We start from the raw sequence: 21139 nt of genomic DNA, 5'->3' as shown, positions 1-21139 counted from the left end.
TTGTGCACTGGGAGGGTAAGAGTTTCGTATCGTACTTTAAAGATATGACCTGCGGAAACGTAGTAACTGAAGGCCGCCTGAAGCCGGCGACCTATCTGCAGCGGTAGTGGGAGGACCTGTGCCACGTGGTGGAGTTTGGAAGCTACGTGGAGGTTCAAGTATTCAACACGTTGTAGCTGATTCCAGTCCCGGAGCAGGTTCTGTTGCACCATTGCGCGTATGATCTGTAATAACCGTCGGTAGTTTGCTGCAGCTGTTTGACGTACATCTTTCTTGAATGTGATGCCCAAATATCGCAGATCAGAAACTGGTGGGAGGGGAGCGAGGGCTTCCGGTCCGAGACCACGCCCAATGTCCAACGCCGCCGACTTGTTGATGTTCAGAAGACTGCCTGCGGCCTGTCCGTATCGCTCAATCCAGGTTAGTGCGCTTTGAACTTCGTCATTGGAACGAACCAGCAGTAGCAGGTCGTCAGCGTATGTCCTATAGCGAAAGGTGACGTCCCGCAGCGTGATACCAGATAGGCGGTGGTTAAGGCCCCCTAGGAGTGGCTCGAGTGCGATTGCATAAAGGTAGGTAGAAAGGGGACAACCCTGTCGTAGAGACCTCTTAATGGGTACTGGTCCTACCGTCCTTCCATTGACCTGGACGTGTGAGCTGGCTGCGGTCCAAAGACGCCGTAGGGTGTCGATGAGGCCCGGGGGGAATCCCATACAGTCCATCACTCGTAGGAGGAAGTTTTGGTGCACTCTATCAAAGGCGCGGTTGAAATCGACGGAGACGATCGCCGCTCTCAGACGGCACGCAGAAGCGATCGCTATTAAGTCCCTGCAGTCACCGGTGGCCGTGTGTATGTTGGCTTCTCCCCCCTGCGACGTCTGTTCTGGAGCGAGGATCATCGGCAAAGTCGTCTTAATACGGCTCGCCATAATCCTGGTGAAAATCTTGTAATCGGCGTTCAACATTGTAAGCGGCCGATAGTCGTTAATCGATAGCCCTCCACCTGGCTTGTGTACTGGTATGAGGAGACCTTCTACAAACGCTGGCGGCACAACACAGTCTGGAGACATAAGTTCGCGGAACATTATAACCCAGCGAGGCATCATGAGGTCACGGAAAGTCCGGTAGAATTCGATGGGCAATCCATCAGGTCCAGGAGATTTATTGGCCGCACCTTTGTCCACGGCGTCTTCGACTTCTTCGAGTGAGATTTCCTCTGTTAGTGCATTCACGGTAGCCTCGTCGATAGTACGTGTTATCTGCTGTAACACTTCAGTAGTGGCCTCGTCAATGACGGTTCTTTCCTTGTAAAGATGACGAAAATGATCCTCCACCGCCTTTACTATGGTTGCTTGGGTCGTACATAAGCGACCGTCGTGTGTCCTGAGTTGTGTGATTAAATGTTGACGTTGTCGGCGCTTATCCGCCACAACGTGGTGCATAGTGGGTTCCTCTGCAACCGTTCGGTCGTGCCGTCGCGAGCGGACTACTGCACCTTCTAGTCGACGCTTCGTCAATGATAGTATGTGAGCCTTGATTCTGCTTTGGTCATGTTGTCTCTCCGGGGAAGGGGGTAAGGCGTCGAGGTCCCTGAGTGCCGCGTAGTAAAAATCGAGGGTCTGTCGATGCCACGCAGTCACGTCCTTGCCATAACGCATAAGTGTCCTACGGATTGCTGGTTTGGCACAGAGGAGCCACCACTCCAGGGTCGAGGTGTATCGTGGGTGTCGGCGTTCACAGTCAGTCCACGTTGCTGCAACTTGCCGACGGCAATCCAGGTCCTGGAGATGAGTTATGTTGAGCTTCCAAAAGCCATTGCTGCGCCAGACTTGTTGGGGGCGTAGGTGTATAGTGCAGATATAGGCACTGTGATCGGAATAGGCTTGAGGCCATAATTCGGCGTCCACCACACCTTGTGTGAGATCTTGTGACACATATATGCGGTCAAGTCGGCTGGCCGAATGACTGGTAAGATGAGTGTGGCCAGAGCGGTTACCGTGGACTTTTTCCCACGTGTCGCAAAAGTGAAGTTCTTGGATCATCGCACCCAGTTCCGGACAAGGCATGTAATGTGGGATTTGGTCCTTGGGATGAAGTACGCAATTAAAATCGCCGGCGAAGACGCTGTGGTCGTATCGTCCAAGGAAAAGGGGAGCGACATCTGTGGAGTAGAATCTGGCGCGGTCGTGACGTCTTGTGGTACCCGACGGCGCGTAAACATTAATGAATCGGGTGTTGAGTGCCGTAAATGCTATTCCTCGCGCGGAGGGAAGAAACGTGACGTCGGTAACTTCAATACCTTCACGCACTAATATCGCCACTCCGGTGTCTGCAGGGCTACCGGGCGTCACATGTGTGGCGTAACCGTAAAAGTGCGGGAGTGCAGTCGTTTTCACTTCTTGTAGGAAAGCAAAGTCAACTCCCATGGCTCGTATGGTTTCTTTCAAAAGTTGGATCTTGACAGGAGAACTGATCATGTTGATATTCATTGTCGCCAGGCGGTAAGCCTGGCAACGCGTTGTTTGGGCGAGGTTATCCATGTTGAAGTTGGAGAGAAGCGAACATCGGAAGTAATGTCACCCCCCGCCAAACGCGGTCCTCCCTGTGCTGCTTATGCGGCATGACCCGGCGGCGCCTCAGCTGGCCGCGGATCGGGATCTTGTGTCTCGACGTCCTCGGCCCACGAAGCGGGCGCGGATGTCTGTTCATGTTCCATAGCCTCGGAATGTTTGGTAGTAAGGGACCGGGCGACTTCGCTGCCTGCACCGGTACCTTCCCGCTGCTCACTGTTTCTGTCAATGGGCTGATGTTCGAAAGCTGCATGTTTTTCTGTCTGTTCTGCAAGGTTGGAGTCAGTGGAAACAGCCCCAGCTTCGCGGCTGGCTTCTTGAGGGGTCAGTTGTTCTTCCCCGGCCGAATGCGAACCGCTGTGTTCCGACACGGTCCGACGACGGCGCTTTCGGCGTTTCGGTGATCGCTGTTTCCGTACATGGCCTTCATTGTCAGAAGACGGCACTGACTCACGCTCCGCCGGAACAAACGCTTCGGTCGGTACAATAAGGGAATCAATTGCCATCTTGCCGGCGTCAATGTCTGTCGCGTTCGGTAGCTCCAGAGTTGTAGTACTATTTTCCACCACTGGCCAGGTCGGCGGATCATCCAGGTTTTTGTCCGTGGAAAGTGATTCTTGTACCGCTGAAGCGGTCGGTCGTGTCTGTTGTGTGGAGAACGTCGTGAGCGCCGCCGCGTAAGTCACGGGTAGAACAGTCTTCGCCGCTGGTGGTGCAACGTCCTTCGGTGGGAGTTGTGTGATCCGACGCTGGAGGCACTCGGAACGAAGGTGTCCTTCTTTGCCGCATCCGGAACACGTCTTCGGCTGGCCGTCATAAATAACTATGGCCCGGCATCCTCCTATCTGTAGATAGGATGGCACGTGTCGTTGGAGATCTATGCGCACTTGGCGTACTCCATTGAGTACGGGATACGTCTTAAATTGGGTCCATTTTTCAGCCAAGTGTTCGTGTACCGTGCCGTAGGGGCGGAGCGCCGCTACAACTTCTGCCGCCGGGAGTTCAAATGGAAGTTCGAATATGCGGATAGTCCGCAGTCCCATTGCGGCATGGCCAACCTCGACGTTGCCAACATTGCCATCTGCGTGGCAGAAGCGGAGTTCTTGTTTCATCTCACGAAGCACCTTGTCGCATGTAGTTTCGTTTATGAGCTTTACGTAGACCGTCCTCGTGCAGCGGCGTCCACCCTGCACACACCACCACACCACACCTCAGTCTCACCCTGCACCGGTCTCTCTCACCAGGGCAGCCAACAGAAAAACAACACGCTATCCACTTAGTACTCGACTAAATGAACACCAGACCCAGCCATTGCAGAAATTAAACTGGTCACGTGACAGAAAAACACTATCAGAATGAGATTTTCACTCTGCAGCGGAGTGTGCGCTGATATGAAACTTCCTGGCAGATTAAAACTGTGTGCCCGACCGAGACTCGAACTCGGGACCTTTGCCTTTCGAGGGCAAGTGCTCTACCAACTGAGCTACCGAAGCACGACTCACGCCCGGTACTCACAGCTTTACTTCTGCTCAGTTGGTAGAGCACTTGCCCGCGAAAGGCAAAGGTCCCGAGTTCGAGTCTCGAACAGTTTTAATCTGCCAGGAAGTTTCAGAAAAACACTATCGTCCGATTAAAATTACTCGCTAGTTGGCGTCTGTCACTTGCAGTTTCTCCACATCGGCTGCCCGCTACCACTCAGTTACAGGTGACATCCAGACACGGCGGGTCACTTTACAGATGCTGTTAATGTACCGGGTGATCAAAAAGTCAGCATAAATCCTGAAACTTAATAAACCACGGAATAATGTAGATAGAGAGGTACAAATTGACACACATGCTTGGAATGACATGAGGTTTTATTAGAACAAAAAAAAAAAAAAAACAAAAAAACACCCCATATTGCTAGACGCGTGAAAGATCTGTTGCGCGTGTCGTTTGGTAATGATCGTGTGCTCAGCCGCCACTTTCGTCATGCTTGGCCTCCCAGGTCCCCAGACCTCAGTCCGTGCGATTATTGGCTTACCTGAAGTCGCAAGTGTATCGTGATCGACCGACATCTCTAGGGATGCTAAAAGACAACATCCGACGGCAATGCCTCACCATAACTCCGGACATGCTTTACAGTGCTGTTCACAACATTATTCCTCGACTACAGCTATTGTTGAGGAATGATGGTGGACATATTGAGTATTTCCTGTAAAGAACATCATCTTTGCTTTGTCTTACTTTGTTATGCTAATTATTCCTATTCTGATCAGATGAAGCGCCATCTGTCGGACATCTTTTGAACGTTTGTATTTTTTTGGTTCTAATAAAACCCCATGTCATTCGAACCATGTGTGTCAATTTGTACCTCTCTATCTACATTATTCCGTGATTTATTCAGTTTTCAAATTTATACTGACTTTTTGATCACCCGGTATAACGCGGACCAACGTTGAAAGTGGCCGCCGCGAGGTATGTTTGAAATGCGAGATGCTCTTTCGACAGCTGATGTTAAGTGACCAATAACTGAACCACGTCAGACGACGCGTTTTGTACCCCTGAATTTAAACTCATATCCTAAGCTAAACACAACCTCGAGATGTAGAATTTATCTGAGAATACGGCGGTCAACTATCTGCTAAAATTTACTAAAATCACGATCGCTTTATTCACGGTGATTAAGGCTAACCTTTACGAGCAAACTCAAGACAGAAAAAATTCAGTTTCCGTGGGTAAAAGCAAACTAATTTCTCACTATCATTGGTTACCTGAAACGATCCTCCCACTGGCTACACGAGCTGCCTCGTTACCAACCGATGAGAATTACTCATTGACACTTGACTGCATGTTATAGGCGACACAGGCCGATACCAAACGCAAAATTGCCCGCATCTCGTGGTCGTGCGGTAGCGTTCTCGCTTCCCACGCCCGGGTTCGCGGGTTCGATTCCCGGCGGGGTCAGGGATTTTCTCTGCCGCGTGATGGCTGGGTGTTGTGTGATGTCCTTAGGTTAGTTGGGTTTAAGTAGTTCTAAGTTCTAGGGGACTGATGACCATAGATGTTAAGTCCCATAGTGCTCAGAGCCAAACGCAAAAAGAATATAGGAAGAAAAATAAGAGCAAATAAAAGTCAGTACGATGATGAAAATGATATTGCGAAGTATTAGAAATAAAATATTATATTTAAATCTATTAACTGAGTAAACATAACAATCAAATTATTTTGATTACATTTAGAAATGAAAAATATATCGCTACATGTGATGAGGTCCGATCGTGCTACCTTCTTAAAGCTTTATACGCCAACAGTTGCTCTACGCCAAAACACGGGGGGTTTGTAATTATAACTGTGATGATCCAGTGGCAAAGATAAATTGCAGCCTACAAAAACTCGGCTTCACACAATGTGTATTTCATCAGCATCACAGAGAGAGAGAGAGAGAGAGAGAGAGAGAGAGAGGGGGAGAAAGAGAGAGAGAATGTGTATGTGTGTGTGTGTGTGTGTGTGTGTGTGTGTGTGTGTGTGTGTGTGTGTGTCTTTGCTGTATTTGGCGTAGTTGTCATGAAATATTTTCCTGTTCCATGATTGGGTATCCTAACATTGACGAAGAAAGCCGGAGAAGAAACTGGAAGTGAATTGACCAATTGTTGTGGCAGTTTGGCAACGGCGAACGATTCGGGCGTGACGTTGAGCGGTCTGATTAGAGGCAACAAGTTACAAGGCGTGAAGTGTCAACTATCTAATTTTAACCAGACTACAGATTTTTCTATTTATTAGCCTATGTTGCACAGTGGTGTCATTACCGGTTTCCGCTTATTATTTGAATATGTTACGTACGTACCAGCTCTTCAGTTGACGAGAAATATATACTGCCTGTCAAAAAGCGAAGCACCCAGACTGCGAGGAGAAACGAAATAAAGCGTCTAAGAGGGTGGTGATGTTGTTTCAGTGATTACAATAGCGAGTCAAATTTACCAATAACTTGGCAGTATGACATGTCATCGGTATGAAGCTGCACCCAATCTGATATTGATGTATGTACTGATCTGGGTGGGAACGGCCTCATAAAGCCGTTGTATCCTCTCTTGAGGCAAGCTGGTACGTAACTGTTATAATGGTCTTTGATATCCTAGATACTGGCACTGGGACTTGGCCGATGCCTCAGCTGGTCCTGTACACTCTGTATCGGGAACAGAACTGAGGAACTTGCTCGCCACAGACGTACCATGCAGAAACTTCATGGATACACATGTCATGTGAGGAGCGGAATTGTACTGTTGAAAAATGGCACCACGACATTGTCGCATGGCAGCTAACACACGAGCAGGCGGGATGTCTGTTTTGCCGTCACTGTTCCCTCAATCACTACCAGCCGCGACCTGAAGTCACACCTCACGGTTCCCCGTTGCATGACGCCAGGTATAACACTGCCGTGGCTCTCCCAAACAATGGAAGAATGGAACATTTCCCCCGCGATTCAACACCTCGTCTCGCCATTTACCAGCATTACATGCCTCACGGTCGTGGCGCTACACCAAACGCAGCCGTTTGGGTTGCTGTGTTAACCGCAGCTATTCATCGGGCGGTAATTTCCTTGCCCGTCTGCTGCTAGTCTCTGACGAATGATGCCAGATGACAGAAAATGTTGTAGGGAATCCATTACTTGTTCCCTTCAACCTCTGTCGATGTGCACAGCACCTACACCGCATATGCATAGTGCAATCTCTACTTAACTGGTGAATTTGAACATACAAATTACATATTCTTGGTTGAATCAACAAAATCGAACAAGAAATATCAGTTACCAATATCTGTACCAACCTTAAAATGTTATTTCAAGTTGCTTTTGCTGCTTTTGCCTTTGTGTTATGTCATCTATCGACTTGCTTTTGTATCTATACCAGTTGTATGTCACTGTGATTTACATGGTGACAGTTATCGAAATATATGGAAAAAAACGTAAATTAGTGACAAACTACGGCGTGCACACACTTTATTCAATATGTAAACTCACTCCACATATCCGGATTTAGGTTATGAGATGTTCGATATGCCTGCCACCATTGGCGATGATATGGTGGAGACAAATAGCGAAATTCTGCATGACCCGCTGGACTGTCAGAACACCGATGCTGTCGATGACCTACTGAATGGCTGTTTTCAGCTCAGCAACGGTTTTGAGGTTAGTGCTGTACACCTTGTCTTTCATATAGCCTCACAAAAAGGAGTCGCATGTGTTCAGATCCGGAGAAAATGGCGGCCAATCGAGCCTCACGCCACTGATCGCTGGGTACCCCCAGAGCCAGAATACGGTCCCCAAAGTGCTCCTCCCGCTTCGATGGGGTCGAGCACCGTCTTGCATGAGCCACATCCTGTCGAAATCAGGGTCCCTTTGGATAATGGGGATGAAATCTTCCAAAAGCTTCACGTACCGTTCGGTAATCAGCGTTCCATCAAGGAATATCGCACCCCATTATTCCGTGATTGGACATTGCACACCACACAGCCACCCGTTGAGGGTGAGAGACGTCTCGATCGCGAAATGCGGATTCTCAGGTCCCCAAATGAACTAATTTTGCTTGTTCCAACCATCCAAATGAAAGTGGATTTCGTCGCTAAACAGAACCGTACATGTGGATACTAATTCCCACCATGCCCCGCGGCTAAACGTGCTGTTTGAACGTCCTACCGCAAATCGTTCAGAAGTTGAGAAGATTTTACTTCACACAGTTCAATAATTATCACCCTGTACTTAAGTAGATGGCTATATGGCGAATTCTCAAATGCCCAAAAAATTAATAAATACAAAAATTTATTTGTCCCAGATGGCAGGCCATGTAATTCAACATCAGGCCACTGCCACATCAGAATGCCTCGCAGTTCTGGATGTTCGACGGTTCGACCAGCCGGTCAAATGGAGACCCACAAGGAAGCCAACTCTGTCATGTGCTGATAAGGCTGCCTCACACGAGTATGCAGCATCTGTGTGTTCTTGACAATGATCAATCATCATCTGACGCTGTTCATGCCTCTTATGTACCCTACCACACAAACGTGGTCACGCCACTATACACAAACACTAATAAAGCACTCTCGTAACCGTTCTACCTCTCACAGAGAATTGAAACTAAGCTTTTACATACCTGACAATGGTGTGTACGTGCAAAAAGTTACATTGGCATCCAATCTTGTCTTCTGGGTGATTCACTTTTTTTGTCAGCCAATTTACAACGTTTTCAGATCGTCTGATGTTAACTTGGAATAAGTTGAACCGGTAATGTCACTCTTCAGCTGGCGAGTTATTACTTATCATATTTAAATGTCTGACGATGACGTGGTAATAAGCCGAAACTGGTAATGACATCACTTGTATGTTCCGAGAGTTAAACATATAACAACAACAACAACAATAATAATAATAATAAAGAAATCGGCCGCGTAACTTGTTACTGCCACATTCCAGTTAACAGTAGTGAGCCTTGTTACCCAGCAGTGCAAGCAAGAAAACTGATCGTGAGAAATGCCTCGGCCAGCAGCTGCAACGTCTTCCTGTAAACGTCATTACATTTATTGGGAATGAGAAGGAAAAAGGCGTGACAGTGCTGACGCACAACGTGAAGCAACGTGCAAGCAAAATGTTAAAGTTGAATAAGTCGATGTAGTGTAAATTAAAGCAGGAAGGACGGACGCTATGTAGAGCGAAACAGGATTCAAGTGTCTGACCGGGGCGAGAGAAAGAGCGAAGTGCACTCAGTAAACTACAGTTGACGATACAAGTGGATACGATATCAAGCATTTATTTAGCGATATTATGAACAATACAGTAAAATACCAAATTTCCAAAAAATTCACAGTTTTTACCTGGAACTGAACGTTAGGAACAAAAAATGTTGCGAAAAATTATACTGTACATGAGATCCAGCTTAAAAAGGCAGCAGAATAAGCCATTCGTAAACACGACGGGGCTGCAATCCTGGACGGACCCAAACAGGCTGTTATATTAATTCCTTACTATTACCTTTATCTAACCTCTGTGTATCGCATTGAACGGATGGGAAACCCAAGAGATGCGCGCAGCGTTCGCTTTAAAGTGAGGCAGTACTGGTGAGATTCCAATACGACGGTTGTGGCGACACAAACGCGCAGCACTACTGTGGAGCATTTCCCGTGACACTCCTTTAAGGGGGGAAACCACAAGAGGAGGTTGCACAAATCGTTACCTCAACTATCCAAGAATACGCTGTAAAAATTTCAAAGCGAAATTCGCATTCGTTTGGATTTTATGAGCATAGAACAGAAGGAAATTCTTCCAAAATATAAAGGTTTATCAAGGGATGAATTACTGGAGAAATGTTTAGATGGCCACACACAAAATGCGAATCAAAGTTTTAATTTCATTATTTGGCGATTAGCTCCTAAACATTTGCACTCCAGACTAAAAGTCGCTGGAAATGGCATCGTATTTACCAGCGGGCTTATTCAATGAAGGAAATTCATCCTTCTGATGGTCATGAACGAGGTAGGAAGTGTAGTAGGCACGCAAAGCTTCAAATGGATAATCAGCGCGTGAGCCGGAAGAATTGACGTAGTTCATTGGATTCGAAGGAAGGTCGGAAAGCTCAGAAAGCACTGCTGTAAGCGCAAACGGAGCCTATGAGGAAGGAGGAGGATTACTATATGGTGCTGAAATCGTAGATTAATCGGTAAGTATTTTACCTTATTGTTAACTTACATGAATTTCAAGATTCCGAGAATTTATTTTCAAACGCGTTTACCTCGAAATAACTTTTTTCACATTTGCTTGCAGTCTAACTCAAAAAGTATTGAACCGATTATTATGAAAATTGAAATTATGATTCGTTATAAAAGTACGAATTATATGAGTAAGATGTATGAGACAGGCGAAATACCCTCAGACTTTAAGAAGAATATAATAATTCCAATCCCAAAGAAAGCAGGTGTTGACAGATGTGAAAATTACCGAACTATCAGTTTAATAACCGTGGCTGCAAAATACTAACTCGAATTCTTAACAGACGAATGGAAAAACTGGTAGAAGCCGACCTCGGGGAAGGTCAGTTTGGATTCCGTAGAAATGTTGGAACACGTGAGGCAATACTGACCCTACGACATATCTTAGAAAATAGATTAAGGAAAGGCAAACCTACGTTTCTAGCATTTGTAGACTTAGAGGAAGCCTTTGACAATGTTGACTGGAATACCCTCTTTCAAATTCTGAAGGTGGCAGAGGTAAAATACATGGAGCGAAAGGCTATTTACAATTTGTACAGAAATCAGATGGTAGTTATAAGAGTCGAGGGGCATGAAAGGGAAGCAGTGGTTGGAAAGGGAGTGAGACAGGGTTGTAGCCTATCCCCGATGTTATTCAATCTGTATATTGAGCAAGCAATAAAGGAAAGAAAAGAAAAATTCGGAGTACGAATTAAAATCCATGGAGAAGAAATAAGAACTTTGAGGTGCGCCGATGACACTGTAATTCTGTCAGAGACAGCAAAGGACCCGAAAGAGCAGTTGAACGGAATGGACAGTGTCTTGAGAGGCGGATATAAGATGAACATCAAGAAAAGCAAAACGAGGATAATGGCACGTAAATCGGGCGATGCTGAGGGAATTAGATTAGGAAATGAGAAGCTTAAAGTAGTAAATGAGTTTTGCTATTTGGGGAGCATAATAACTGATGATGGTCGAAGTAGAGAGGATATAAAATGTAGACTGGCAATTGCAAGGAATGCGTTTCTGAAGAAGAGAAATTTGTTAACATCGAGTATAGATTTAAGCGTCAGGAAGCCGTTTCTGAAAGTATTTGTATGGAGTGTAGTCATGTATGGAAGTGAAACATGGACGATAGATAGAAGAATGCTGATGATTACATGGGTAGATCACATAACTAATGAGGAGGTACTGAATAGAGTTGGGGAGAAGAGACATTTGTGGCACCACTTGACTAGAAGAAGGGATCGGTTGGTAGGACATGTTCTGAGGCATCAAGGGATCGCCAATTTAGTACTGGAGGGCAGCGAGGAGGGTAAAAATCGTAGAGGGAGACCAGGAGATGAATACACTAAACACATTCAGAAGGATGTAGGTTGCAGTAGGTACTCGGAGATGAAGAAGCTAGCACAGGATAGAGTAGCATGGAGAGCTGCATCAAACAAGTCTCTGGACTGAAGACCACAACAACAACAATGTAAAATCAAACTTCAGACGGAAATCGGAATGGCTACACTGCACGCAATTGGAGAACTACACTCACAACCTTCAGCGGACATCACAGCGTAACTTTATTTTTGGCTGAAATTATACACAAAAATTCAGAAAAACTGTTCGAAATATGAATGTAATGATGTCAACATTTGATTAAATTCTAATTAATTCTTCCCAACCAAAACAAATCCTAAAAGTCTGTGTCAAACAGCCTCCTAATGTGTTTCCCCCCTTCAATGTAACGGTATGCAACCCTTCCTCGTGGCGCGTATGTAGTCGTGCCCTGTGCCGAGCAGTCAAATTGCCCGCCGCTTGTGGTGTGTCTGCTGTCGCGCTGTCACAGATTGGTCGTTAGAGGAAAGGGCTGCAATCTGTTACATTAAGGCCGCGTCCTACGTGAGCGTCAGCAGCGACCGACAGCGCGCGACTTTCCTGCAACAAGCGGCGGCATCGTGCTACATCTTCGGATGTACCGCGTGCGAGCGACAGACTCGCGCTACAAGATGATCACAAATGCCGACCAGATCTTTCTTAATAAAATGGCGCCAAAATCCGAAGAATGTTGTAGTTCGACAGTAACGCAACAAAATTAGCTTTTCTTACAAGGGAACCTCCCCATCGCATCCCCCTCAGATTTAGTTATAATTTGGCACAGATAAATCGAGAAAACAGGAAGAAGTTGTGTGGAACTATGAAAAAATAAGCAAAATATACAAACTGAGTAGTCCATAGGCAACATAAGCAACTTCAAGGAGGACGGGAGCACAGGATCGCCGTGGTCCCGTGGTTAGCGTGAGCAGCTGCGGAGCTAGAGGTCCTTGGTTCAAGTCCTCCCTCGAGCGAAAAGTTTACTTATTTTATTTTTGCAAAGTTGTGATCTGCCGTTCGTTCATTGACGTCTCTGTTCACTGTAATAAGTTTAGTGTCTGTGTTTTGCGACCGCACCGCAAAACCGTGCGATTAGTAGACGAAAGGACGTGCCTCTTCAATGGGAACCGAAAACATTTGATCCAGGAAAACACGTCTGATTTATTCTATACGACACTGGTGACGGCATGTTCGGCACATGGCAGGAATATGTTGTCGACCCACCTAACGTGCACACTTGGCGAATGGGTCAAACGATTCTTCTACCTTGCCCAATTTAGGTTTTCTTGTGTATCTGATAATCACTCCCAAAAAAAAAAATGAAAACATAAGTGTGTGTTACATAAACTGCAATAAATGAATGCAACAGTTTCACAGTCGCACAGTTTTCTCTTTGCTCTGTCAAAACATATGTTTTTAACGTTTTCAAATTTTTCCGTGTGTAGACCGTCAAATCCTGCATATCTCCAAGCAAATCTGAACATGTCCTGGAATTTTGGAGAGCGAAGTTGATTATGTGTGAGTGCCTGAACACTGAATTTGTCTGGAAATAAAAATTAAAATTTTTCACTCGAAGGAAGAGTTGAACCGAGGACCTCTCCTTCCGCAGCTGCTCACGCTAACCACCGGACCACGGCGCTCCTTATCTCATGTTGTCCTTGTTGTTGCATATGTTCGACGTGGACTACTCAGTTTGTATATTTTACTTATTTTTTTCATAGTTCCACACAATTTCTTCCTGTTTTCTCGATTGATCTGTGTTCAGTTTTTCAAGGCCTATCCACTGTGCCAACTTATAACTAAATCTGAGGGGCGTGCGATGGGGAGGTTCCCTTGTTAAGAAGACAAGGTGGAAAAAAGGCTCTCTGCATGAAATTTACATAAAAGGGGGGGGGGGATTTTCATGGAGAATTTCATCATTTATATCATAACTGCGAAGATCACCAGCCAAATTAACCGAATATACGAGGATGAGCACAGAAATGTTTGACTACCTCGTCAATGAATTAAAGGCGTGTGTTTCTTGTGTGACCACGAACTTTCAGCAACCGGTAAGTACGAGAGAATGACTGATTATTCAACTACGGAAAAATGACTGCCACTTTATTGATGTGCTTCTGGTTTTCGGGGTAGAGTCTTACACTAGTAATCTACTTCTCTATGATCCAGCATTCAAATACAGCTACTGCTTACCTTTTAACTGACTCAGCTACAATCCTACAACCTGTTACGAATACTAAGTTTTATCTATACTCTTTACACAGTGTTTTACAGAACATTGTTAAGGTCTTGCCAAAGTAGTTTATATTTAAGTGTATAGACACCTATACCAATATATCACACACAATAAATTCCTAAGAAAGCATTGAACTCCAAAAATTTTTACTGATACTTAACTGCTGGGAACACAGTTCATTAGCAATCAACGTTAATGCCAAATCTAAGGTGACTGCTTATGGCAGAAGTCTTCAGCCGCTACTGCTGATGATTTTTATTCAGAACTGAAGTAGTGGTTTTGTTCGAGCCAGGGACCCAGGATGTTACCCCAAGTACACGAGCCTACAACTAGGAATGATTATCAGGTTCAAAGTAAGCTAAAAGCTACCTATGAACATAAAGGCCACATCAAAGGAAATGCTCAAAGTGTCCACCATGAGCAGCAGTGCATGGCTTCTGGCGTGACAGTATGTCAATGTGGACAGAAGCAGTCGTTCCGTAATAGCTGGCTTGGGTCCTCCCGAACAGTAGCTAAGCCGCTAGAAATGCTGAATAATTACACAAGCCCGAAGGATACAGTTGCCTTTTGTTAAAGTGATATGCTGCATATCAACATTCAATATCCAGACTTGCCCGCAAAGACAAAGGTCCCGAGTTCGAGCCTTGGTCCGGCAGATCTGCCAGGAAGTTTCCAATCAGCGCACACTCTCTCTGCTGCAGATTGAAAATCTCATTCTGTAGCAAGAGTGTATTTCTTCAAATAACGCACTATGGAAATTATTAAACAATTAGAGTGCCATAATTATGTGTCTTCGGATGATGACCTTGAAAGGTGGATTTTTGCAACAAATAACCCTAAAATTGTAACAAATTGCTCCGAAACTATAAACAGAAATAGATGGTAGTCAAGTATTAGAATGCTTGCAGAAAATGCCTTTAGGCAACTACGACGTCAAGAAGACCAGACATCCAGCACTTCAAAAAAAAAACACGATAAGGGCATTGGCGCACAGTTTGTCTACATTAGGGTTATCAGTTACATTCGCATAAACATAACTTAAGAGCACCAGGTGACGTCATTGTTTAAATAAGGAGGACAATGACCTTTGTACTCGTTCTCTCCCAGTTCCATTCCTGATGATTCGTTTCTAATGGAAACCGCTTTTTTAATAAAGTGACAATCCATCTGTGTACAAACCACGATTCTCCAACAATTTCTAGAAGCTGTATGTTATTGCCTCCTGAAAAGAATATGGATTGTTTTAATAACTTTTGTTTTAATCTCGAAATTACTTTTTGCAGCAAATAATATTCTTTGAAACAAAATTACTCTTGGAAATAACTGTCATTTTGCTGCAACTAATCCATTTAGAGACTGTTGCATTGCAGACGTACTACAGAAACAAACGGCGTATTGTTCGATAAAAGACCACACAGAAAAGGTTCAGACTCATCGAAGAGATTAAGAAACACAGCGCTAAAGGAACTAATAAACAAGATGTTACTATCGTATGCTCGTGAAACGAAAGCAGCAAAAGTGATCACAAAAACACGTAAAACTTTGTCACACTGAATAGAGCGGGAAGACCTTAGATACTTCCAATATTACCTCTACTTGTGCCTCATCTGAGCACTGAGTTAGCAAAAACTATAGTATTAACTATTACATTGTAAAAATTTCTTTCAGTTAAACAATTTTTCAAAGTGTTCCAAAGAAATGAAACAGAGCTCTTATTTGACCAGTATAAAATACAAAATATTTCCGTAAGAAGAGGTGATTATTTCTCAAAGATGACAAATATTTTACGATAAAAGCATCAGACAGTTTTATTGTAACAAATAAGATGTATTATTGCACGGAGAAGTAGTTTACAGTTTAAATGGATAATAAAAGCAGTTGGTCAAATAAGCAGCTGACAACCAAGCGGCGCTCAAGTTTTTCTTCTAGTTCTGATGATGGCTGGTATGGACTGAGGCAGCTTAATATGTGAAATGCTTTGTGACTGAGCCGAATGAAAATAAAGGTTTATCGAAGTGTACAGTCATAGCTAAAATTTACTGTACTTGACATGTGGTGGGTGAATAGCTCAAAAATTATCCCGGTCCTTTGTGTCAACAAAAGCTACACTGGTGTGAGAGAACTTTTGAACCGGAGGAGAACAGGAATGAAGTCGGTCACGTGAAACAGCAGAGTGTCTGCTCTTGTTGTAGACGGGGAAGGAGCGTGGAGCAAAGCTAGTCTGGCGGGAGTACTGGCCTTCTTTTCTTGTCACGCTTACTGCTGACTGGAACGGCAGTTTCTGTTCCCTTTTGAAATATATGCTGCGCGGACAGAAAACAAAGAGAGGTGGACACTCAGATTGTGTCCCGTCGCTCCCGATCACCACGGTTACAAACGGCGGTAGGCGGCGGCGCGGTCCTCTTTAAAGCCGTCAGTTATTGACTGGGACCGACGCACGCGCCGAACCGCCCACTCTCTGTGTTCTGCTGTCCCCTTTGTTTATCGTAAACATCGGCGTTCAAATTCCTGCGTATCTAATGTGCTACAACATGTGCCTCAGTGGCCAAAGTGTAACTAGGGACCACCTATTACTGATATCGCTGTTGGCGGCAAGATTTTTTTCTCGTAGCCGACACCTCCGGAAAAAGTTTTACCTGTAAAATACATGTAAAGGCTGGCGCTAATTGGTCGGAACGTTTCACAGTGCGTTGTGCTGTAACCAGCTAGGTTAACTGAGGACTAAGTTGATAACATCTTTAAAGACAATAATTAAACGATGATGAGGTTGGTTGGTAGGTTGGTTGTTTGGGGAAGGAGACCAGACAGCGTGGTCATCGGTCTCATCGGATTAGGGAAGGATGGGGAAGGAAGTCGGCCGTGCCCTTTCAGAGGAACCATCCCGGCATTTGCCTGGAGTGATTTTAGGGAAATCACGGAAAACCTAAATCAGGATGGCCGGCCGCGGGATTGAACCGTCGTCCTCCCGAATGCGAGTCCAGTGTCTAACCACTGCGCCACCTCGCTCGGTCAATGATGAGGTTCAAATGGCTCTGCGCACTATGGGACTTAACTTATGAGGTCATCAATCCCCTAGAACTTAGAACTACTTAAACCTAACTAACCTAAGGACATCACACACATCCATGCCCGAGGCAGGATTCGAACCTGCGACCGTAGCGGTCGCGCCGTTCCAGACTGTAGCGCCTAGAACCGCTCGGCCATTCCGGCCGGCAAACGATGATGAGGCAGAAGATTCGTCAGTCAGTGGCATTTTTGCCTGCCACCACTAAGGCGTCGTAATGTCATCCGTACCTGCCTTTTCCTACGCGTGGCACTACATACTGTGTGCATTGCTCCCGTATTTTTAAACGCCAAGAGACTCCTGCAGAGGACAAATGTAATTAGGTTGGTGCACAAATTCCCAGCGTTGTTATTGTGCGGGTTCGCATTCCGGTAGCTATGAGTTTATTCATCGATTGTAATTTTTTATCTATAGTTCACTGTCACTACTTGAGTTTACTTATTGTCTTTTTGCCATTTGGAGATTCTGAGTGGAGCTGTGGACGCTAGAAAATGGGGTGCCAAATGGAGAAATCGGAACGTTTCCGACGTATTCTTCTGTTAGAGTTCAGTAGACTGCTGACAGCAGCGGTGGCGGCCAGAAACCTTTGCGCCGTGTACGGAGATAATGCCATTGATAGAGAACGACGAGAAAATGGTTTTCTCTTTTTAAGGAGGGTCATTTTAACATTAGAGACTCTCCATATTCAGGAAGGCCTTCGGGTTTGATTGAGATCGTTTAAACGTATTAATCCACAATGATCCACATGAGTGTGCTCGAGATCTGGCAATTCTGGTGAAGTGTAACCTTTCCACCACGGTGCGAGATTTGGATGCAATGGGGAAGGTTCAAAAATAGGGTGTATGGGTACTTCATGCTTTAAGCCAAAATCCCAAAAGTCAGTGGGTGGCCATATGTGCATCTCTTCTTGCTTGTCATCAATTGGATCGTAAAAACACCGACCATCCCTATCGTGTATTGTTAATGGTGACGAGAAATGGTGTCTTTGTGCGATCATAATGAAGGGAAAGGAATGTTTGAGCCTAAACAAAGCAGCAAATCCCCGTACAGAGACCTGTGCGCATCCACAAAAGCTAGTGTCATGTATCTCATGGAACAGCAACGTTATGGTGTACCGGTACTACGAATTGCTTCCCCGAGGTGTGATCATCACTGCTGACATTTTTGGTGAACAACTGAGACTCCTTGCAGACGCAATCGAAGAACAACGACCAGGGCGACAGCGTGAAGTGATGCCACTCCACGATAACGCCTGCCCGCATTCTGCTGAACTGCTAAATTAAAAAAAAATTAAAAAAAGTACGTTTGTTGGATTGGGAAGTCATTCCGCACCCACCTTATTCACCTGATCTTATGCCCTCAGATTTCCATCTTTTCCGCTCTCTATCGAGCAACCTTCAAGGAACTTAATTTCATGATTAAAATGCTCTCGGAACATGGCTCGACGACTTCATCGCCTCAAAACCACGTGATTTGTACTCGCAGGTTTGATGGAGATCGTATAAACGTTACCCCAGCGTTGGTAGACTGCCGTAAATAGTGAATGAGAATACATTACTTATGATTAAAGTCTCTGTTATGTTTATTAAACTTATCGAAAAACGCTACGAACTTACTCATCGACTCAACAGCAAACAAAGATTGAATTGACTGGTAGCTCAACTGTAGTAAGGTGTTAACATGTGTCTTCTAGTGCTTCATGTCGAAAAGTCTCGGTACAAAAACCAGCTAACAGCTTCAGGGCCTCTGTGGAAGCGTTCGTCCTTTCCTTGAAGCACTGCTAATTTCGGCTACCAGTATGCGTTATCGCGGCAAAAGGAGCATGCACTGATGCACTGCTCTGCTCGAAGCTATCAGCGGCAACTTCAAACGGATTGCATTAATCCGGAAGGAAAAAACAAAAATATTACTCTTGAAGGGGCTGTAAGAAGCAGCTTTAAGTGCTTACACAAGGTTGCACAAAGATCAGACATATGTGCAGCAGAGTCATTTGGAGGGATACACTATACAGTTTCTTAATGTTTACACAGTTCAGCTTATCGCAAGACCCTACTTTTCCCGCAGCCGTTGCTTCTTTCCCACACGTATTATGTTTCCTTCACAAGTAATTGTCCCCTTGTGCCTTAAAAACGACATTGCCTGCTGCTGAAAGTTGTCTGAATCGGTACGGGACGCCTTGCATGTTGGGACTGTGTCCGATTTCCTGAGATGTCCGGACAAGCGCACAAGTTGGGACTGCTTGTCACTGGGATCTCCAATGTTACTTGGGTGATGCTGTGGGCACGTCAGGGAAGAACGCCAGTGTCTTTTTCTCTGTAGGGGGGAGGGAAGGGAGGGGCGATTGCCCGGTACAGCGTCGCACGCGGGGTGGAAAGAGAGCTATCGCTTTGCAGCATCGCTCCGAGAACCGATCGTGTTCCTCTGGTCTGGAGCAGAGAGGAACCTCTAACCCGGGGATGAGGAGATTCTGCGACGGTATCGGATGCAAATTTCTCGTTGACAATTGTAAGGTTCCTCTTTATAGGTGTGGCGTCCACTACACTCAGGAAGCGGCCACATTCGAGACGACGCCCGCGTCTCACTCATGTATAGTCAGTGCACGACTGGGACTCCGGAGCCGCCTCGAAAGAGTTAACATTACGACAAAACGTATCAGTCACAAAAACAGAATCACCTTTATCATAACTGCTGGAACCGCTTGAAGAGACTGCCACCTTACGCTTCTTTCCAGGTCTAATGATGTCACTGCCATTGGAATCGCCCTCAGAACCATAAAAACATTCATTTACACAGTCATCCGAATCTTCATTGTCACAAGGAACATCTGAATAATCACCGTCAAAAACCTCTGAAAGTATTTCGGATTCGATCATTTCCATCTATTTCCTTGACAGGGCAATCCGTAAACCAGACACCCTGGTCTCGCATTCGTGAGGACGTCGGTTCAAACCCACGTCCGACCATCCTGATTTACGATTTCCGTGATTTTCCTAAATGGCTCCAGGCAAATGCCACGGTGGTTCCTTTGAAAGGGCACGGCCTACTTTCTTCACCGCCATTCTTTAATCCGATAGGGCCGATGACCTCGCTGTTGGTCCCCTCCCCCATAACAACCAACCAACCAAACTAAAGCAGGAGGAACTTCAAGACGAAACTAGTAACTATATGAAATATCAACACGCAATCAGAAAGCTAAATAAGCAAAAATTACATGAATTCTAAATTTCAATTGGAATATATACTACAAAGATAGGCTGGTGTTGGAGACGTGTTTTAGACACAAAAAATACGATAACATCTAGTGAGATTAGTACACATTTCGAATGTGAATTAATCTGGGTGAAGACCAGAATTAATGGTGGATCGAAGATGGTCATCAGATGCTTTCAAAGACCTCCCTGACTCAAGAGCAGTGGTGGAAGAGCGCTTGAATGGAAACTTGGAAAATATTTCGCGTATATTTCCTCGTCATGTTATAGCTTTACGTGGAGATTTTAACTTACCAGCTGTAGACGGGAGATTCAAATGATTAGGACGGGTAGTAGGGACAGGGAATCACGTGAAATTCTTCTAAGTGCTTTATCCAAAAATTATCTTCCGCAGTTAATCAGAGAACCCACTCGTGAAGATAACATCTTAGACTTGAAACTTCCTTGCAGATTAAAACTGTGTGCCCGACCGAGACTCGAACTCGGGACCTTTGCCTTTCGCGGGCAAGTGCTCTACCATCTGAGCTACCGAAGCACGACTCACGCCCGGTACTCACAGTTTTACTTGTGCCAGTACCTCGTCTTCTACCTTCCAAACTTTACAGGAGCTCTCCTGCGAACCATGCAGAACTAGCACTCCTGAAAGAAAGGATATTGCGGAGACATGGCTTAGCCACAGCCCGGGGGATGTTTCCAGAATAAGATTTTCACTCTGCAGCGGAATGTGCTCTGATATGAAACTTCCTGGCAGATTAAAACTGTGTGCCCGACCGAGACTCGAACTCGGGACCTTTGCCTTTCGCGGGCAAATGCTCTACCATCTGAGCTACCGAAGCACGACTCACGCCCGGTACTCACAGCTTTACTTCTGCCAGTACCTCATCTCCTACCTTCCGAACTTTGCAGGAGCTGTCCTGCGAACCATGCAGAACTAACTTGCTGGTGATAAACAAACACGAACTTTTCGACTCAGTTGTCACAG

At 45.4% G+C, this 21139-nt stretch overlaps 1 protein-coding gene and 1 non-coding gene across 2 annotated transcripts in view; both read right to left on the bottom strand.

The window, feature by feature from the left end:
- The window catches only part of LOC126482192 (ankyrin repeat domain-containing protein 11-like), a 164099-nt gene that overhangs the window by 129729 nt on the left and 13231 nt on the right, over window positions 1-21139 (bottom strand). The window lies entirely within an intron of this gene.
- Trnas-cga (transfer RNA serine (anticodon CGA)) lies at window positions 3990-4064 on the bottom strand. The gene has a single exon. It is a non-coding gene; the product is annotated as a tRNA-Ser (tRNA).

Source organism: Schistocerca serialis, chromosome 5, assembly GCF_023864345.2.
Source record: "Schistocerca serialis cubense isolate TAMUIC-IGC-003099 chromosome 5, iqSchSeri2.2, whole genome shotgun sequence".
Classification (NCBI taxonomy): Eukaryota; Metazoa; Arthropoda; class Insecta; order Orthoptera; family Acrididae; genus Schistocerca; species Schistocerca serialis.
Note: the sequence above shows the minus strand (reverse complement) of the source record. Positions and strands in the feature narration are given on the sequence as shown.